This window comes from Enhydra lutris, unplaced genomic scaffold (assembly GCF_002288905.1).
Source record: "Enhydra lutris kenyoni isolate GAN:26980312 unplaced genomic scaffold, ASM228890v2 scaffoldscaffold1, whole genome shotgun sequence".
Lineage (NCBI taxonomy): Eukaryota > Metazoa > Chordata > Mammalia > Carnivora > Mustelidae > Enhydra > Enhydra lutris.
In genome coordinates, this window is record NW_019154085.1 from 68,577,045 (window position 1) to 68,597,194 (window position 20,150).

At 39.4% G+C, this 20,150-nt stretch overlaps 1 protein-coding gene across 1 annotated transcript in view; it reads left to right on the forward strand.

Moving 5' to 3' along the window:
- The first annotated feature begins 1,322 nt into the window (after window positions 1-1,322).
- Window positions 1,323-20,150, forward strand: part of LOC111144934 (methionyl aminopeptidase type 1D, mitochondrial) — a 40,116-nt gene continuing 21,288 nt past the window's right edge. Inside the window, exon 1 of the mRNA XM_022499545.1 lies at window positions 1,323-1,360. The gene's annotated coding sequence lies outside the window, so the exon portion shown is untranslated. The remainder of the gene's footprint in view (window positions 1,361-20,150) is intronic.

The following is a 20,150-nucleotide window of genomic DNA, read 5'->3' on the forward strand; positions in this document are numbered from 1 at the left end:
AAAAAAAAAATCAAACATTGCCTGCACCCCAGAAGAACTCTGAATGTTTTTTCCAGCTCAAATCTCTTCCATCTCTTAGGTGATCACACTCTTGACCCTAATAATATTCACTTCCTTACTTTCATTTATAGTTTTACCCTCATGTAAAATTCCTTAACAGTATGACTCAATTTTGCCTGATTTTGAACTTTATGTAAATAGACTCATACAGTAGGTGTACTTTTTGGTATGTCTGACTTCTTTGACTTATTTTACAGTTTAAAGATCCATCCATATTGTTGTCTGTAACTGTAGTTCATTCATTTTGGTTATTGTATAATCTTTCCATTTTACAAAATTGTCATAATTTATCCATTTATTGTTGATGGACATTTTAGTTATTTGCGCTTTTTTTCATTACAGACATTCTTGTGCACGTCTTTTGGTGCACCTCTCTATGCATTTCTATTGTGTATATACCTAGGAGTGAACCAGCAACTTCATAGACAAACAGTTTTCCAAAGTGGTTATACCAATCAGCACTTTCTCCGGTAGAATGGGAGTGTCTCTCTTGCTCCACATTCTCATCTCTACTTGCATTTTCTTTTAAAATGCTTTCTTTTAAAATATTATTAGTAAAAACAACATAGGTAAAATAAGTTTACTGTTTATTACACATATGTACTTGTAATTTAAACATCTGGGTTTTGTTTGAGGAGTGTGTACGTGGGGCAGGGGTGTGTAGGAGTATTCAGAGTACCTAAACTCTTTCTGGTTATTAATGTCTACTTGCTGAATTACACCCTCCTTCCTAACTACTACTCTGAAGACCAGAAAAAAAAATAATACAGCCTCTGAAAAGGAAAGAGGTGCCCCTGGCTGGCTCAGTTAGTAGAGCATGCAACTCTTGATCTCCGGGTCATGAGTTCAAGCTCCACAATGGGCCTTAGAGCTTACTTTAAAAAAAGTGCATTTTTGTAACTTTTCATTCGTAGTGATATTATAAACCTATATTGAATGATAACTTTTTGATTGCTATGGGCCAGGCGCTGTACTAATAAGTACTAATAAGTACTTAAGACATAAGAACTTACTTAATCCTTATTAACGGGTTTTCCCATTTTTTAAACAAATGATGAAACCGAGGCACAGAATGGTAAAGTAACTTGCTGAAAGTTGAGAGGTGGTGAATCTTAGAGCCGGAACTGAAGCTAGACAGCCCAGTTCCCCTGGCTCTGATTTAGGAACAATTATTAACTATACCTCCTGCCCCTATTGGTGAACTTTGGATACAGTGATATAGTCTCCCAGCACCACCATGTTTCACTGTCAGGGTGGCTGTCCTGAGGCTTGGGGTGTTCATTCTGGGACTGAGGAATAGGTAAGGGGGTTGATTGAACTTCTTGTTTCCTTTCACTTGCTCTAGAAGTTGGAAGCTGATGCAACATGAGAATCCTGACCTGGTGCAGGTACAGGCTTTATGGGAAGGGATGACACTTGGCCTTCTCTTTTCTCTAGTGTTTTCAGGGCCACTCAAGCCTCCGTCCGCTTTCTGGCTGGGGCTCGAATGGGAGGTAGGAGGCAGTAGAGTAGACTGTTTACTTTCCCTAATTGTCCACCAACGTGAAACACATCGTTCTTTAGAAAAACTGCTTTGTAAATGGCAGCAACATTCCCAGGCTAGCTCAGAAAACCCATAATGTAGTTAAAATAGTAGGTGCCTTGCAGCTGAATTGTTTCTAGCTTTTTGTTTTCATTGCAGATGAGTAGTATTTCAGTTAGATTAGAGGCAAAGGGATAGCCTCGGAACTTAGCCCCATGGTTTATGTAGGAAAATGCTTCCCAAACAGCAAAGACCACATATTTATCTTGGTGTAGAACTAACTTTATCCATAGTATAGATCGACTACCTGAATACTGTGCTTCAAGAAAACTATACAATGTGCATTTTTAATAGTAAAGTGAAAATCATCTCTAATTAGACAGGGAATCATTTTCTATGGACACACTGTCACTGGGACCAAATTTTAATTAGCTAAGATGGCTTAAAAATTCTAGCCATACAAAAAAACGCATCTGTTTTCCATTTGTCGTACGTGGACTTTTATTTACCAACCTGCTTAATACATTGAGAAATATTCATGTAGCTTCCTGAGCCACTTGTAGATCTTCAGACTTGTGTGGCAAAAGGAATGATAATTAATAATCTGCTTCAGGCTACAGGCTAGAATAATTCAAAAGGAAATGTGCATTACTAATCCAGCAGAGCTCATAAATTATCAGTGTCAGTTTGCCACTTGTGGCTGAAAATTGCAGTCAGGCTGGTCGGCTAGAGGCAAAATGGCTAGAGTTACATAATATTTATGAGGTCTAAAGTTAGCAATCACCAAACCCAAATATTGCTAGTCTTTCAGATTACTCAGTGAATTCAGCATCATCTAGTCATGGCAGTGGAGTTGAGAGCAGGGTGGATTTGGTAATGATGAAACAGTAGTTATAAGTCTAAATTCTGTCCATGTCAGTCCCCTGCTACCCCCTTTACAGGATTTTATAGACTTCTTATCTTATATATTATCTCCACACTATCTACCCCACACCATTGTGCAAAAATCTTGCTGTCTAAGATTTTATAAGGCAAAGGTGGGAAAAGAACTCCCCTCATTCTACAGTGTTTCTCCACCATTTCCAGCGTTGAACTGCCATGAAGACCTCCTGCCCGTCTGTACATTATCACCATGGCCAACCCCAAACATATTTCAGATCCCCGCCAGCACCCACCATCACGTTGTACTCAGAAACAATTAAATGTCCGGGCTTGTGCTCTAGGGTACTTTAAGGAGTTTGACTTGCACAGTGTGTGAGCAGCTAAAAGTCTGGACCCCAGGATGACTCCCAAGAAGCACATGTGGTTGTGAAATGCAAATGAGACATATGTGAATGACTGTGTGGCTCCACCATCAAGAAGCGGCAAGTTCCGAGCTTATGGCCCAGGAGCAACTGCAGGTCAATGCTCATTTTAAATGCTTGTTTTTTTCACATATAAATAGCATCTAGATTTAAAATAACCCATTTGCTCTACCTCTTAGAATTCTCTAGGAAAGATAAAGTTTTGTTTTGTTTTTTTAGTGCTGGTTCAAATACTTTTTTAACTTTTTATTATTGAAAAGTTCAGATATAGGGGAAAGCATTTAATGAGCCCCATACTGTTACCTGTGGATCAGATATTTTTTTTTTTTTAAAGATTTTATTTATTTATTTGACAGAGATCACAAGTAGGCAGAGAAGCAGGCAGAGAGAGATAGGAGGAAGCAGACTCTCCGCTGAGCAGAGAGCCCGATGCGGGGCTCGATCCCAGGACCCTGGGATCATGACCTGAGCCGAAGGCAGAGGCTCTAACCCACTGAGCCACCCAGGCGCCCCAAGGATCAGATATTTTTAATGGAAAAAAATTAGTCTTTTTTTTTTTTCTGTTATCTATATAGCATCATGATTTTCCAAACTCATAGGTGGAGTTGGAAGTAGTATTCTGAAACTCATGAAAGACAATACATCAGGAGAACATTTGATTTAAGGGAGCGATAGAGGATTCTCCCCGTCTTGCCCCTCTTCTGCAACTTTAAGACATAATTGCTCTTCTCAGGGGGAAGTCAAACTAAATATGAGAGGATCCTAGGAACTAGAGCTACACAGAATCCTTGTTCGAAAGGCTGGCAGATCCATTTTAAATTTATTTTTGTTTAAAATCCCTGGTTCTCCGGGCGCCTGGGTGGCTCTGTCTTTAAGCATCTGCCTTCAGCTCAGGTCATGATCCCAGGGTCCTGGGATTGAGCCCCGCTTCAGGGTCCCTGCTCAATGGGAAGCCTGCTTCTCCCTCTCCCACTACCCTTGCTTGTGTTCCCTCTCTCAGCTGTGTCTCTATCAAATAGAGAAAATCTTTTTAAAAATTAAAAAAAAAAAAAAAAAAAAAGTTCCTCGTTCTCTTTCACTGTTAGAAGACCGGGGAAAGTTTTGTAATTGTGCCATTGCTTGATGCATTCGGGTCCTCGTGTACTTGTGGGTGCAGTTATAGTTACATAAGGGCTAAATCGAGATGGGACCGGAGCACTAAAAAGATTTTTGGTCTCTCCAAACCAACCCAAACATAATCCAAAACAAAAGCAAGATAAAGCTATAAAATTAGATAAATAAGTATGGATAAATAATTCTAAAAAAGCTCTATTTTTCCCCTCTCCTCCCTGCCATGATCAGGTCATTGCTTTTTGGGGGAAATATTTTAAATATCAAACCCTTCCAAAAAAATCTGTCCCTTTTTTTTGATGTCTGTAGTTTACTGGCACTTCTAGCCCCTGTCAGCCTACCCAGTCTAGCACTTCATATTTGAGAAGAGGGAAGGCAATTTGGGGGAAATATAAAGTAGGAGAGGTGAATTGGCAACTATGGAAAGAAAAGTCTAGTTAACCCATCAGGCACAACTTGCTTCTTTCTAATGGAATAAGTTTGGGAGTCTGTATGTATGACTTTTTTAAAATGTTAAGGAGCATAAACATATGACACTGAAGTATTTCAATTTTTTAAACAACTTTTTAAAAGAAAAATACATTCAATTATTATATGAAAATAAATTACTGTCCTGTATTTATGCAGAAAATATAATGGGAAAAATTCCATTTATAATAGCAAACAAGAATATAAAATACCTAGGACTAAACAAATAATAACAAATATATAGGACCTGTGTGAAAAAAAAAATTAGACGTCTACCGAGGGATGTTTGAAAAGACGCAGTACCTATGAAGACATCTCTCTCTCTCTCTCTTTTTTTTAAAGATTTTTTATTTATTATATTATTATTTTTTAAAAATTTTATTTATTTATTTGACATAGAGAAACACAGAGAGAGAGAGGGAACACAAGCAGGGGGAGTGGGAGAGGGAGATGGAGAAGCAGACTTCCTGCCGAGCAGGGAGCCTGATATGGGGCTCGATCCCAGTACGGGGGGATCATGACCTGAGCTGAAGGCAGACGCTTCCCGACTCAGCCACCCAGGCGCCCCTAAGATTTTTTATTTATTTGAGAGAAAGAGAGAGTGAGTGAGAGCATGAGCAGAGGGGAGGGAGAAGCAGACACCCCGCTGAGCAGGGAGCCTAACATGGGGCTGGATCCCAGGACGCTGGGATCATGACCTGAACTGAGCCACCCCTTGAAGATATCTCTTGAATAAGGCAACTTAGTATTTTAGAGTCATATTCTCCCTAAGTTCTCCATAAATTCTCCATAAATTCAATGTAAGCCCCAGTTGTGAGGCCAAAAACACTTTAAACAAGGTTGAAATGCAAATGGCAAACTAAAAAATTGAAACAATAGAGTACACAAATGGTTAATGTTTCTAATTAACAGAACACTCTTAAAAATAAGTAAAAAACAACCCAAGATGCCTAAATAGAGATATCATAAAAAACATAAATACATAAATAAAGAGATCTTCAACCTTAATAGTATCTGAAAAAAGTACATAAAAGCAAGATAATCATTTTTGGTTTATCAAATGGACAAAGATTTTAACATTAGTAATATTGGTGAGAGTGTAGGAAAATTGGCACCATTGGGAATATAAATTACTATTATGTGGAGAGCAGTGCTGAAAATGGCAGAATTCTGCATATATTTTTTTTAAGATTTTATTTATTTATTTGACAGAGAGAGAGAAAGATCTGCACAAGCAGGGGGAGTGGCAGAGGGAGAGGGAGAAGCAGACTCCCCACTGAACAGGGAACCCAGTGCTTGATCCTAGGGCTTGATCCTAGGACCCTGGGCTCATGACCTGAACCAAAGGCAGATGCTTAACCAACTGAGCCACCCAGGTGCCCCTGAATTCTGCATATTTCTTTTTTTTTTTAAAGATTTTATTTATTTATTTGACAGAGAGAGAGATCACAAGTAGGCAGAGAGTCAGGCAGAGAGAGAGGGGGAAGCAGGCTTCCTTCTGAGCAGAGAGCCCAATGCGGGGCTTGATTGCAGGACCCTGAGATCATGACCTGAGCTGAAGGCAGCGGCTTAATCCACTGAGCCACCCAGGCACCCCGAATTCTGCATATTTCTTAACCTAAGAATTCTACAAGGATCTTAAGCTAAAAAGAATAATTGGTCAAGTGTGCAACTGTATTTGTAAAAAGTATATTATGGAAGAAAAAAAAAAAGAACTTATCTAAATGCTTATCATTGGTTAAATAAAGTGCTATGTTACCCATCCATATAAAGGTACGTTAGAAACCAATAAAACAACCCAAGAGGCCTAAAAAGAGTCATGTAGGTATGTATTTTTTGGCAAAGACGGGTATCTTCCATATATCATGGAGAGAAGTTAATTGCTTTCAAAACAGCAGCTCTGGGGCACCTGGGTGGCTCAGTCAGTTAAGCGGCTGACTCTTGACTTCAGCTGAGGTCATGATCTTGAGGTCATGAGATTGAGCTCTGCCCCTGCTCTAGGTGTGGAACCTGCTTAGGATTCTCTCTTTCCTCTCCTCTTGCCCCTTCCTCTGCTCCTGCACACTCTCTCTCTCTCCAAAAAAAAAAGAAAAAAAAAAAAAAAAGCAGCTTAACAAAACTCCATACACAAACTGAATGCTTATAAAATATGATAAATTAATATAAAATATATTAGTGGATACTTAGAGAAATGTTCTAAAGTGTGTTGGCTAAATGTTAACAGCAATCATTTGAGAAAGCTTTTTACTGTTTCTTGCTTTTTTAGTATTATAAAAATACTTAATATCACACATGTGCCATTTTCATAATAAAATTGAACAAAACGTGGGCTCTCCATGGACCCTGGCTCCTTCTATGTGGTTTCGGGAGAGGGCAGTGCACATCCACTCAAGAGAATGACCTTTGAGAAGTGGGTTCAGAATGCAAAAGTTAATGCTAGACTCTGTCTTCTTTACAACCGCCAATGACCCACTGAAGAGCTTTGGTTGTGAAGATTGTTATGTCCCTCCCGTACTTGTTATTAGAAAGCACTTGATTCATATGGAACAAAGTGGTAGGACGAGTGTCCAGAACAGTATCTGGCACACTGAATAGCCAGGTAGACTAAGTCATCACTTGGTCAGACACAAGGCAAATGTCGATCATGACAATGAAAGGGAAAGAGGGCTGCGGAGTTGCTGTTGGTGAGGTTACACCCGTTGTTATCTGTGGGTTTTTTTTTTTAAGATTTTATTTATTTATTTGACAGACAGAGATCACAAGTAGGCAGAGAGGCAGGCAGAGAGAGAGAGAGGAGGAAGCAGGCTCCCCGCTGAGCAGAGAGCCTGATGCGGGTCTCCATCTCAGGACTCTGAGATCATGACGTGAGCTGAAGGCAGAGGCTTAACCCACCGAGCCACCCAGACGCCCCGTTTTCCGTGTTTCTTATGAGGTTCTTTTGACTTATAGAAGGGCTGGAGCAAGATGATTTGCAGCTATTCCTTAAAGCTGATTCTCCTTTTCTTTTTTTTCTCCTCTTCACTTCCTAGGAGCCATCAGCAGGTGAAGACGGGATTGTTGTCCACAGTGAGGCCTGTGTCCTCATTTGTGCTGGTGTATATATTTTTATAGACGCCATACTCCCGACCCTACCCTTAGGCCCAGTCTCATTTGCAGCTGGGCTTCCCAAATTTTATTCTTTCTTCCCAAATGAAAAAGTTTTCACAGATTTCCATCTAATGCCTTAAAAAAAAAAAATTACAGTTTGGTGTCTCAGAAATCCGTCCCTGTGGGTGTTCACTTGGATTCTGAAAGTAGAGCTAGATCTTGAAGTGGTTTCCGAATAAATAATGAAACATGTGTTCAAAGTCTGTAACTCTTCTTTCGGCTTAACCACATCCTAGATAACCCACCAATGGTAAGTGTCATTTGTGTGAATAGATTCTCTAGTTTTAGTTTTCAGGGGCCCCCCCTTTTTTTAAATTCTGGCTGTCTGAATGATGAATGTGACTAGGGAAATACTGTTCACCCATTTAAATCATGTCAAACAATATCCATTGCTCATCTACATAATGAAATACACACTGAACATTATATCTTGAGTGTGGGAGCCAGTGGACTACAAAATAATGGTTTATTCATGTAGCTTATAAAATAAAATATAAGACATTACGACTAACTATAGCATTAAATATTAAACTCTCCCAATGGTAACCATCAGTGAAAATCACCTTTAAACCGAAACAGCTAATAACATTTCTGCTTTAGTGGTTAATTAGAGGAAGTGGGAGTGGTTGCATGCAACAGTGTGAGTTTAAGAAAAGTCTTTATGTCAAAGCATGTTTTAATGTTATTTGACTGTTATGAGCTTTGTTGTATATAATTGAATTTTTCAATTGTTAATCAGCGGTTGTGAAAATAACAGTTTGCTGAAAAATTAGAAAAAATTGACATTTTTATTAGAGTTTCACTAGATTGGTCCCTGAATAATTTTAAAGGCAGCTAATTTATAGTTGAAACTATTTTGATCAATGATCAGATAACAAAGATAAGCTTTGACTGCTTTTGAAATATTTAAACTTTGTAAGGACATCGTTTGCACACTGTTTAAATAAATGCAGATTTTAAAGGCACTGAATTTAGGCTATCATGTTTCCATGGTTACACCTTTCCAAGTTATTTTGTGTATGATGTAAATAGGTCTGTGAGTCACTGATAATTATTTGTTTTTTTGTTTGTTTGGTTAGTAATTCTGTGTTTAGCTGAATTTAATACAGTTCACATGGCTTGCTTTGGTTTATGTATATTTCGGTGTTTGTGATTGACAGTGATTGAGCATTTCTTATGGAATGCTTGCCTTTTTTGTCATAAATGATGTATGTTGGTGGTGCTTGACATGTAAATAAGTTCTGTATCACTGTTTTATAAACAGGAATTTCTATGCAAAGAAGACTTCTTGGTACATTTAAACGATAGGTTTGGTGAGCTCTAAAATATCTCTGTTAAATAGTTGCACACTGAAACAAATATAATTCTTACAGCCTTTAAGTTTCTGAATTTACCAAGGACATCGTAGCCATGGATAAGCATAAGATGGACTGAACATAATTTAGTAACAGAATACAGATAGCATTCTGCTCTCTTTTTTAAAAGATTATTTATTTATTTTAAATATTTTTTGTTTTATTTGCGAGAGGTACGTGAGTGAGAGAGCAAGAGAGAGAACATGAGCAGGAGGTGAGGCAGAGGGAGAAGGAGAAACAGGCTCTCCGCTGAGCAGGGAGCCCCATGCAGGGCTGGATTATAGGACCCCGGTATCATGACCTGAGCTGAAGGTAGATGTTTAACTGACTGAGCCACCCAGTTGCCTCTTATTTATTTATTTTAGAGAGAGAGCATGCATGTGTGCATGTGCACGAATGGTGGGGGGGGCGGGCAGAGGGAGAGAATCTCAAGCAGTCTCCCCACTGAGCTAGGATACTGATGCAACGGTGATCTCACGACCCTGAGATCATAATCTGATCAAAATTATGACCTGGCCAAAATCAAGAGTTGGCCGCTTAACCTGACTGAACCACTCAAGCTCCCCCATTCTACTCTAATTCTTAAAATTGCTTGTGATAATGAGCTTTACAGGGAGTGTCTTCATTGCTAAGTGGAATCTTTCTAGAACATGACTCCTCCTATCTCAACTTTTGCACAGATATGAATACTATTTCATGTACTAATGTGTTTGGAAAGATATGATTCTTGAGAAAAGGTGGGATCTTCTATGCCTCTGAATGGAAGAAGAGATTTTCCTTAGACTTCACCTTTAGCCATCAGCATTCTGGCAAGGCCTTACCAAGAACTCTGAGAAAAATGTCAAAACTAGGCTGTGCATAATTCATCCTACTGCGTTTGAGTCTTCTTTTAATACACTACAATCATGAGGGGCGCGTGGGTGGCTCAGTCGTTAAGTGTCTGCCTTCAGCTCAGGTCATGATCCTAGGTTCCTGGGATCAAGCTCCATGTTAGGCTCTCTGCTCAGTGGGGAGTCTGCTTCTCCCTCTCCCCCTCCCCTCCCCCCCTTCTCGCTGTGTCTCTCTCTGTCAAATAAATAAATAAAATCTTTAAAAATACACTACAATGATAAGATGCTCTCTACTTTGTAAAGTGTTAATACATCTGCAGTCTCATTTGATGGTCAGTGTGGTCCTGGGATGAAGGCGGGAGAGGCCCAGTGTTTTAGGTAGCATGGTTTTTAGGTAGCATGTCTGGGACCCAACCTAGAATCTCATAAATTCTTTGTGAATTAGCCAAAGCACATTTTGAAATTCAGGCTGGTTTCTACCTACTGATTAGTCCATTTTAGAGTCACCTCCCTTCATCATACAACCAAGATCGTAATTACAATTTATCAAGTGCTTACCCTGTGTCACTTTCCATTCCTCATGTCATACAATTATCCTGGCACCCCTATGAGGAAGGTATTATTATTCCTGTTAACAGATGAGGAAACTAAAGGCTCGTCTAAGTGAACCAACTATTGTGTAGAGAAGGAAAACCAATTTAAGCAAGAACTCAAGTAAATATGATCCCATGGTGCATTCACAAGCCAAATGTAAAGCATTTTAAATGCCACACCATTTCCTTCTTTCTACCTATATTTTATTTAGACATTTGCCATATTTTATTTAGACATTTTAGGGTTGCTTTTCTTTTTGTAACACTCTACTAAGAGTATAGCTCAAAGAAGTGTTCAATACACCTCACATTAGACAGTAAACATGTTTCAAATATTGTACACATCAAATATTTTAGTATTGTGGTCATATTGAAGACTTTGGTCTGAAAATGAGATGATAAAAAAATGAATAAAAATGAGATGATGGGGGCGCCTGGGTGACTTAGTGGGTTAAAGCCTCTGCCTTCGGCTCAGGTCATGATCCCAGGGTCCTGGGATCAAGCCCCGTATCGGGCTCTCTGCTCTGCAGGGAGCCTGCTTCCTCCTCTCTCTCTCTCTGCCTGCCTCTCTGCCTACTTGTGATCTCTCTCTGTCAAATAAATAAATAAAATCTTTAAAAAAAAATGAGATGATGGATTTATCATTCCACCAAGTATGACTAATCTTGGTCTGCTGAAGTTTTCAAGTAATATTGCATTGTCAGACATGAGAAGCAGCCTGCTTCATACAGAGAGAGTACACGTTTTGTTAGGGGTGATGTGATAGTTTTGATTTTTTTTTTTTTTAAAGATTTTATTTACTTATTTGAGAGAGAGGGAGGGAGGGAAGAAGCGAGTGAGCTGGGGGAGGAGCAGAGGGAGAAGGAGAAGCAGGTTCTCTACTGATCAGTGAACCAGATATGGGGCTCGATCCCAGGACCCCAGGATCATGATCTTAGCCGAAGGCAGATGCTTAACCAACTGAGCCACCCAGGGCCCCAATTTTTAATCTTTAGTACAAAAATAATGGTTTTATATTTGAGCAGCCATTAAAAGAAAAAAAAAGGATGGGTCAGTTTGTAAGTAGACTTCTGTGGTAGTCCCTTTTTTTTTTTTTTAAGATTTTAGTTATTTATTTGACAGACAGAGATCACAAGTAGGCAGAGAGGCAGGCAGAGAGAGAGAGGGAAGCAGGCTCCCTGCTCATGCGGGGCTCGATCCCAGAACCCTGGGATCACGACCTGAGCCAAAGGCAGAGGCTTAACCCACTGAGCCACTCAGGCGCCCCTTAAGCTCATACTATTTTTAATACATTGCACTTTTTGCATTAATGCCTGAAGCTATGGAGTGATGATTCACGTGGTTAACTAAGTCCATACGGTTTAATTGAATATAAAGTTATTTATGGCAACGTAACTACATCAGTCCAAAAAACTACTTTTAGATAATTTGGAACTTTTTCTTTTACTTCAGAGGCTACTGTTTATTTTCTCTTTATTTTTCTCGTGAAAATAACCCCTTGATGAGCGATGGCTCCTATTGTCTTAAATCAACGTAATCTCAGCTGCAGAAGGTTAGAAATATATTGTTTTCCTGGAGCTTTAGCTTCCTCATTTTGGGGTGTGATTACTGACCTCCCTACCTGCCTTCCACTCCTATTGCCGTGTTGCAGAGCAGAAACAAAACTCCCACATGTGTCAAAATACCAATGGAAGAATTTATATTTAAATGTTTTCTTTTTATTTCATGTCTTTCACTTGGAATTGTACAGTGAAAACATTCTCAGAAAAATATTATGATCTAAGAGCTTTTTTTTTTTTTTGTATTGATACTGCAGTTTTGGTCCAAGTGCTGAGCTATTTTATACCAATTGTTTGCATAAATGACTTTAAGTGGTTCATTAAAGGAGAGAAAGAAATACATCCAACAATGTAACTAGAGCATGTTGCATATAGAATTCAGGTGACATTGTTGTGGGATGAGCCTAAAATTACACTCTTTTCAAATGCTCTAATACAATTGAAAAATATTCATGTTAAAGCCATGCCTTTGATCACAAACCGTAAGTCCCAATCTCTTCTTTTATCCAAATAACTAATATTTTGATCCTTTTATCCAAATAACTAATATTTTATCCAAATAATTAATAACTGTTTTACATGACAGTACTATTTATGGAGGATTTTTTTTTAATTCAAGAAGGACTTTCTTACTATATCATTATAAAAAACTCGTATTTATTTTTATATGAACTTTCTCCAAAGTTGAATTCCATGTATGATTTCTGTGAAATTGTTCTTTCTGATTCTTATTTATGTGCTTTAATATAAAATTTTTATGGTTCCTCTTCTTTAGCCAAAGTGTGTGGTAATAGGAAGACTTCTTTTGAGAAATTCTGGAAGGTTGAAGTTTGCCAGATGTTCTGTGCTAACCTAAAAGTGTGCATTCTCTGGGCATCAGGACTGTGTGAGTTTCTTGCCTGCTCCTTTGATGGAATGAACATTTGCTTTTGGTTCATTTTGGTGGTGGTGTACTGCTACTCTAATCAGAGTTTGCCTTTTATTCTGTATCTAAATGCTATCACGGCATCCAGAAAATCTGGCAAAGAAAATGATATTTTGATGACATTTTCCACAGGGCTCAACTAGAATGAATTATTACATTTTAACCACAGCCCTAATAAACAGCTCCTTTATTTCCTCTGGAAAGACACAATATTTCTTTGTCCAAGAAGTTGCCTGAGTATATGTATTGTTGAAGTGCTAAAAAGCTGCTTTCTCTAAACTTTAACTGAGAGACAATGGGATTTTCTAAGCATACACTATTGCAGTGTGGCTCAGTATTTTATGATTATAGAAATGAATTTAGGTTTTAAATTCTGAAGAAAACATTTTTAACCCTAAATGGAGAAATTTCACACAACAGCCGCATTTCCTATTACACATCAGTCATTTCTTTGTAACTTCTATTTATCCATCAAATGATCTGCTTTCAGGTTTAGATTTTGAGTTCTTAAGCAGTAATCTTTGACTCCCCTCCCCCACCTGTGGTTGGGCCAGCCTAAAGGATTTTTTTCCCAGTCCCACAAACATAAGTCTATTTTATGAACTAGGTTTTGTTTATTGACATGTGTTTCTAGAGTAGGTTAGGGTGTTTTTGTCTCCCAAGAAGAGGAGAATGCTTTTTGTTTAGATCACAGATGCCTGGGTGCTAGTAGTATGCATTGATGGATAATCACAAATTATCTGATTGCGTTTGTAAAAAAGAAGAGGCAGTATTTTCCTAACCCCATTTCTGAGCTTGTCATTGTCATTATACCCCATCATTTGCGAAATTTTTAAAAAGGAGGAGGGATGTAGCGTGGAACCAACTTCCTGATGGAGCCTTGGGGAAGGTCATGTTTTGCCGTGACCTGGGCATCATTCTTGAATGTTGTTATTATTGGAAGAGGGTGCCCTCAGGCCACTGCCCTTCCTTTCCTCAGAAGTGGTCGGACCAAGGCAGACTTTCCAGCTCATCTTCTCTAGAACCAGGACTCCCAAGCTTTGGTTTATGGCCCAATGAAGAGTTATGACATCCATAGGCTAGTATCGGTGAAGACGACCATCTCACCTTCATAGAACTTCATATAACTACTTCGTTTTATTGGCAGTGGTGGCCTGATTCTGTTTTAATCTGAGTACCGTAAAGGCTCAGAGCGATTGCAAATTTAGAGCCTTAAGCAACTAGGACAAATATTTGTGTTGCAGCATAAAGTGACTTGTGATTTTTTTTTCACCTAAACTATTTTACACATTTCTTGTTTATTTCTGTAGAATCTTTGTTACTGTTTTAGCAGTCGGAACTGTGAATCACTTCAAGGCTAACACTACTGGATGTCAAGTAGAATCTTTCTTTCAGACAAGTGTTTATGCCAATATATTTTAGACTTGACTTTATGCTTTGTTTTGAGCATTCAGGAAAAGAAATCTGTTTTCCAAAACCTGCGTAACCGTGCCTGTATCCTCTCTAGACATGTTGTTTAATAAGCACTGTTGCTTTATCATCCAGAGGCTACTGCCAAATGCTCTTAATTAGGCAAAAAGAAAAAGGGGGGAAAAAGTGTTTTTTGCGGATTTGTAAAACATGCACTCTTCTTGTCGTGGTATCTTAGCGTGAAATCCAGGAAGCAATGGTGTATGGTGTCCATATCCATGATTTCCTGAATTGGAGAAAAAGTGTGGAAAGCATCTGGGGAAAAGGAGGCTCTCTACCAGCTTGTTTCCTGTAAGCTCAATTGGAAGACCTTGTCTGTGCAAATAGATTTCAAAATAGAGCCTGCCCTTTGACTGTCTCCATAATTACATGGCTCACTCTGTATTTTATTTGGCAGCCAGAGCAGTTAACCCCTGGAAGGAAGGGGCTGATGGCATGGCCAGCTTGGCTTCCCGGACATGTCCGTGGGAATGAATAAACCACTGTTTGGAGAAACCCATAGCTAAAAACACACCAGAAGTCTTTAGCAGAACTGAAACTTTTCAAAAACAAGTTTAATAATGTTCATTATGATTGGTTTAGAAACTTACTTTGTCCTTATTGTGTAAATTGTAGAGAAGTATTAATTGTTTCAAAAAAATTGGGGAGCTGGGGAGTTCCTATTGCTTTGATGTAATCAACATCTGTCAACAGAATGAATTTGCTTTTGTTTAGTTTCAAGGGCCCTTGTCCTCTAGCTTTGCCCAATCAGTATCTGCTGCAGCCTGGGGCATTCCCTGAGCTGATTTTCTTTTTTCTTCAACCAATGCACAGGTTATTTCTTGTGAAATGTGAGCTTCTCTTCTGCTTGATAGTCTCCTTGAAAAGTGAAGGAACCCTCAATCTTTCTCATTTACTTTTGAAACAGGTACATCTTAGTCCTAGATTATAAAAAATCAATGGGAGTTATATCAAGTAATGCAGAGTGTTTAATTTTCCTTTCACAACATTTGTGCAAGTTATCAAACCTATCAAGTAGACAGTGTTTTGGGTCAAGAAATATAAGGCATGGATGCATTTGCAGTGTTCCCTTTTGGACTTGAAGCACACAGTGCTTTAAGAGCCTGTGCTCCTACTCTAGGTAATTGGTTGGAGTTCATGAAGTGTGATCTTTCTGTGGCTCTAAATCAGCACCTCGAAAATGTATTTCTATGGCACAGTCCCTTTTGAGCCTACTGTAGGAAGCAATGTTTCTAAACAGTTAAAAATATCTCAGTTTGCTGTCACAAAGTAAGTTACCTCTTTTTTTAAGTAAATGTATTATTTAAGCAAATCACTTGGTTCAGAATTAAAATTATCAATGACTGTAAGAGCCATATTTGAAAATGAATTAGCAAAACATTGTTTTCTCTCTTAGTAATCATAAATCATTTAAATCTGGCACACATTCCCCCCTTCATCCAAAATAATTGCCTCCATTTATAAAATCAATTAGATGCTGATATGCAATAAATAATAGTTTTGTTACTAGACTTTGGCATTTGATCATTATGAAAAAAATATTCAGTAAGACATTTTACAGAGTATCTTTTAAATTACCTATTATCTCTGGTTGACATTGTTAACTAATGTAAAGTAGTACAGGCTACTTTATTGTGTTGTTTTCTACCCAGATATCTAATACCTCTGAAATGTAAGCATAACCGAGGATTTGATGCCTGACGCAGGGTAGAAGCGCTTCCCTGGAAACATACAATAGAAAAATATAGGTGTTGGTAAACCACACTTGAGTACAAATATACTTTTTCAGCTTTACAGCCGCTTAAAATAATAAGCATTTTAAATGACTCTTTGAAAGTTCCTTCAGGCCTCTTCCTTAAAAATACTTGTTGGCCAAAAGAAAACTTACGTTTTCAAGGATAAATCAGCTTAATTAAGGGTCATTAGTAGAGGTGCACAGAAAAACCCAGGGCTCAGTGGGTGAAATGGAAGCATTTCATTATGTGGTATAGAATGCATGAGCAGATAACAATTAAAATGGACCCTGAGTAAGAGGCCAGTAAATATAGAGCATGTTGTGTGCAGCAACATTAGTTATTTAAAAATGCATTCCTCCCTCCATCATACTTGAATTCCATAATCCCACCTTTCAGACTTAATCTGTAAAGGGGAATACAATGCAGTTTTTAGAAATTGGTGTTATTCCCAAATATTTTCATATTTAAAAACCATGACTTAGATTTCCACAGCAAATACAAATTTAAAATATGAAAAATGTGCTGCAGGATCCAGAGGACATATACCAATTTCAAAAGACATTCAGGCTGCACAGTGTGCTTCTCCATGGAGTGAAAGAAGCAGTTGCCTATAATTTTCGACATTTCAGCTGAAACTAGACGCTGATAGAATTTTTGTGACACTGAAAATAATTCTTACTATTACCTCTGATAACAGTAGATATTCTAGTATTTATAACAAATAACGTATAGACGTACTGCTCAAGGAAACCCTATAGAGAGTTTCTGTTACATAATCAACAGTGACAACACTCATTATGATCACTCTTTGAAGATCAAATTAGTCCAAAGCAGCTCCTTGCTGATCTGGGGCGCTCCTCTCCTGAGGTTTCTGATGATTTTTTTTTTTAATTTTGTTTATTTATTTGACAGAGAGTGAGAGAGAGCACAAGCAGGTGTAGCAGCAGGCATAGGGAGAGGGAGAAGCAGGCACCTTGCCAAGCAAGGAGCCCGACATGGGGTTTGATCCTAGGACCCTGGGATCATGACCTGAGCCGAAGGCAGTTACCTAACCAACTGAGCCACCCAGGCACCCCGGTTTCTGATAATTTTTAACTTGTGCCTCCTTAACTTCAGACTGGTCAGCTTGTCCCTTACAATAATTAGTACACACCTGAAACTTGTTTCCTGAAAATAGCTTTAGCAAAAGGAGATCTGGGACACCTGCCTGGCTCAGTTGGTGCAGCATGTGACTCTTGATCTTGGTGTTGTGAGTTCGAGCCCTATGTTGGGTATAGAGGTTACTTAAAATAAAACCTGTGGCGCTTGGGTGGCTCAGTGAGTTAAGTGTCTGCCTTCGGCTCAGGTCATGATCCTAGAGTCCTAGGATCGAGTCCCGCATCGGGCTCCCTGTTCAGTGGGGAGCCTGCTTCTCCTTCTGCCCCTCACTCTGCTCATGCACACTCACTCTCTCTCAGATAAATAAATAAAATCTTAAAAAATATTAAACTTGAAAAATGTGGTATGTGCTGTGCATCCTGGGCAAATCGTGGTGCCCACAAGACTGACAGAGAGGCCAGTCTTGTGACTAATAGAAACCTTGCTGGTGTCCCTGCCTCTGATGATGGTTGTCATACATCAAATTAGCTGTAACATTGACCGTAGCAAGTGGGAAGTTAGATACAGTTGTGATACAGTATCAGCAGTGCTTTTATTTATTTAATTGAGATAAAGTTGACATATAATATTTGGATTGTATCAGCTTTCAGTGTACAAAGCAGTGCTTTTATAAGGAAAGGAGATACAAAGGAAACCCAACAAACCTTTTCTAGAATGGTCTGTAGCAGTAACTGTAGTTTGTTTATCCTGTGACCCTGAATATAATGGGTACTGGAGAATTTAACTTTATCCACTCTGCATGTAGAAAATTTGTTAACTACTATTTATTAATTCCAGTATGATAAACAAAATAGAGGATTTTGCCCCACCTCTTTTTTGCCACATTAATTGGAGGACCATTATCTTCTAAAGGCATGTATTTTTAAAAGCCCATTTTTTCATTTCACCTGTGAAAACACTAGTTTTTTTTTCTCCTGGTTTGTAATGAATAGTTAGTGGAATAAACACGGTATGGTACCTTATTATCCTGTTACCTTGTGACAGCGTTTATAGGGTGTCTTTTATCAGATTGAAAGAAAAGATTTTGCTCCGAATAAAAAAGTATCATATGATGGTGGAATTTCTGAGTATACTGCAGAACCGTAATTGTCAACAGATTGTATATATTCAGGCTGCGTTCCCAATGTTTAAGTCGTGTGTGGGTGTGCCTGCATCTTTTTGGCAGTGAGCCTATCATTTGGCAGGACAGGTACATTGGCAACACTGTTCATCCTCGAAGTGAATGTCTCAAAGCCTCAACAAGATATCCAGGTAGAGGCCTGGTGACTTCATGCCTCAAGTTTAAGTACATGGAAAAGATTCCCCCTGCAATGACTGCTTGAACTTGATAATGCTGATAAAGATGATCTCTCTTCCTTGTAATCAGCTGCATTGAAAAAAATCTTCGTGGGGCGCCTGGATGGCTCAGTGAGTTAAGCCGCTGCCTTCGGCTCAGGTCATGATCTCAGGGTCCTGGAATCGAGCCCCGCATCGGGCTCTCTGCTCAGCAGGAAGCCTGCTTCCCTTCGTCTCTCTCTGCCTGCCTCTCTGCCTACTTGTGATCCTCTCTGTCAAATAAGTAAATAAAATCTTAAAAAAAAAAAAAAATCTTCGTGAGTCCTGAAATTGATCAGGTCCACATCCTCCCTTTGCCTGGAATTTAGCATGACAATCAGGTGCCGCTGAGTGAAGGCACAAATGCCAGAGCTAAAAGAGACCTCCCTCAAAGATGAGAAAGCCCCATTCCCTCATTTTCCTAAGCCTTCTGTCTCAGTGGGCAGGGTCTGACTGCTCAGCAGGCCCCAGAAAGTGCTCAGCCAGTGTTTACTGTTACTTCTTCAGGTCACATAGTTAGCTCTTAGCAGGACCAGAAGCAGCACCATTGTTCCAAGGTGCCATCCGCTGCTGTGTTGCTGTGGCCTGTTTTTCATCATGCATTTGACCATCTGATACAATCTAATGTATTTGTTGGTTTGCTTCTTGTCTTTGTCCCACCGTAGAATAGAAGCTCCATGAGAGCAGGGACTTTGTTGTCTGGTTCATCCAGTATCCAGAACATGGCATACAGAAGGACCTCAGTAAGTAGTTGCTGAATAAAAGAATAAATAAATTTAGAGGCCCGCAGGTAAACCCGTTGAAGAGTTGAGAAGGGAAAGGAAAAAAATTAATGTTTATGGGGTACCTGCTTTTAAGATGGTTTACTTATGAATGTTATCTCAGCTAATGCTCACAACAGCGGAGTCGTGAGGAAAACATTGCTGTTTCCATGTGATGGTGAAGAACGTGGGGCTCAGAAGTTGTGGTAACGCAGATCCATCCGCCTTCCAAGCTCATGCTATCTTCACTATTGCAGTACCTCCCAATTAGATCGGATCTACGAATTTTCATGAAAAGTACCTTCATTCTAAATGTTGGATGATCCTATGATGTTTATTTATTTTCTTTGTTTTTTTAAACTTTCCTTTAGGGGCGCCTGGGTGGCTTAATCGGTTGAGCAGGCGACTCTCGTTTTTGGCTCAGGTCAGGATCTCAGGGTCCTGGATTGAGCCCCATACTGGGCTCTGTGCTTGGGGGTGGGGGGAGTCTGCTTGAGGATTCTCTTTCTCTCTCTCCCTCTGCCCCTCTCCCCACTGATGTGCTTGCTCACGTGCGCTCACTCTCTCTCGCTCACGTGCGCTCGCTCTCTCTCGCTCTGTCTCTCTCTCTAAATAAATCTTAAACACACACACACACAAACCAATTCTCCTTTAAATCTAATCCCTGGGGCACCCAGGTGGCTCAGTCCATTCAGCATCCAACTCTTGGCTTTGGCTCATGTCATGATCTCATGGGTCCTGGGACCGAGCCCCACCCCCCACACCTCCCCAAGCAGGCTGCCCACTCAGCAGGGTGTCTGCTTGAAGATCGGCTCCTTCTGTCCCTCCCCCAAGTCTC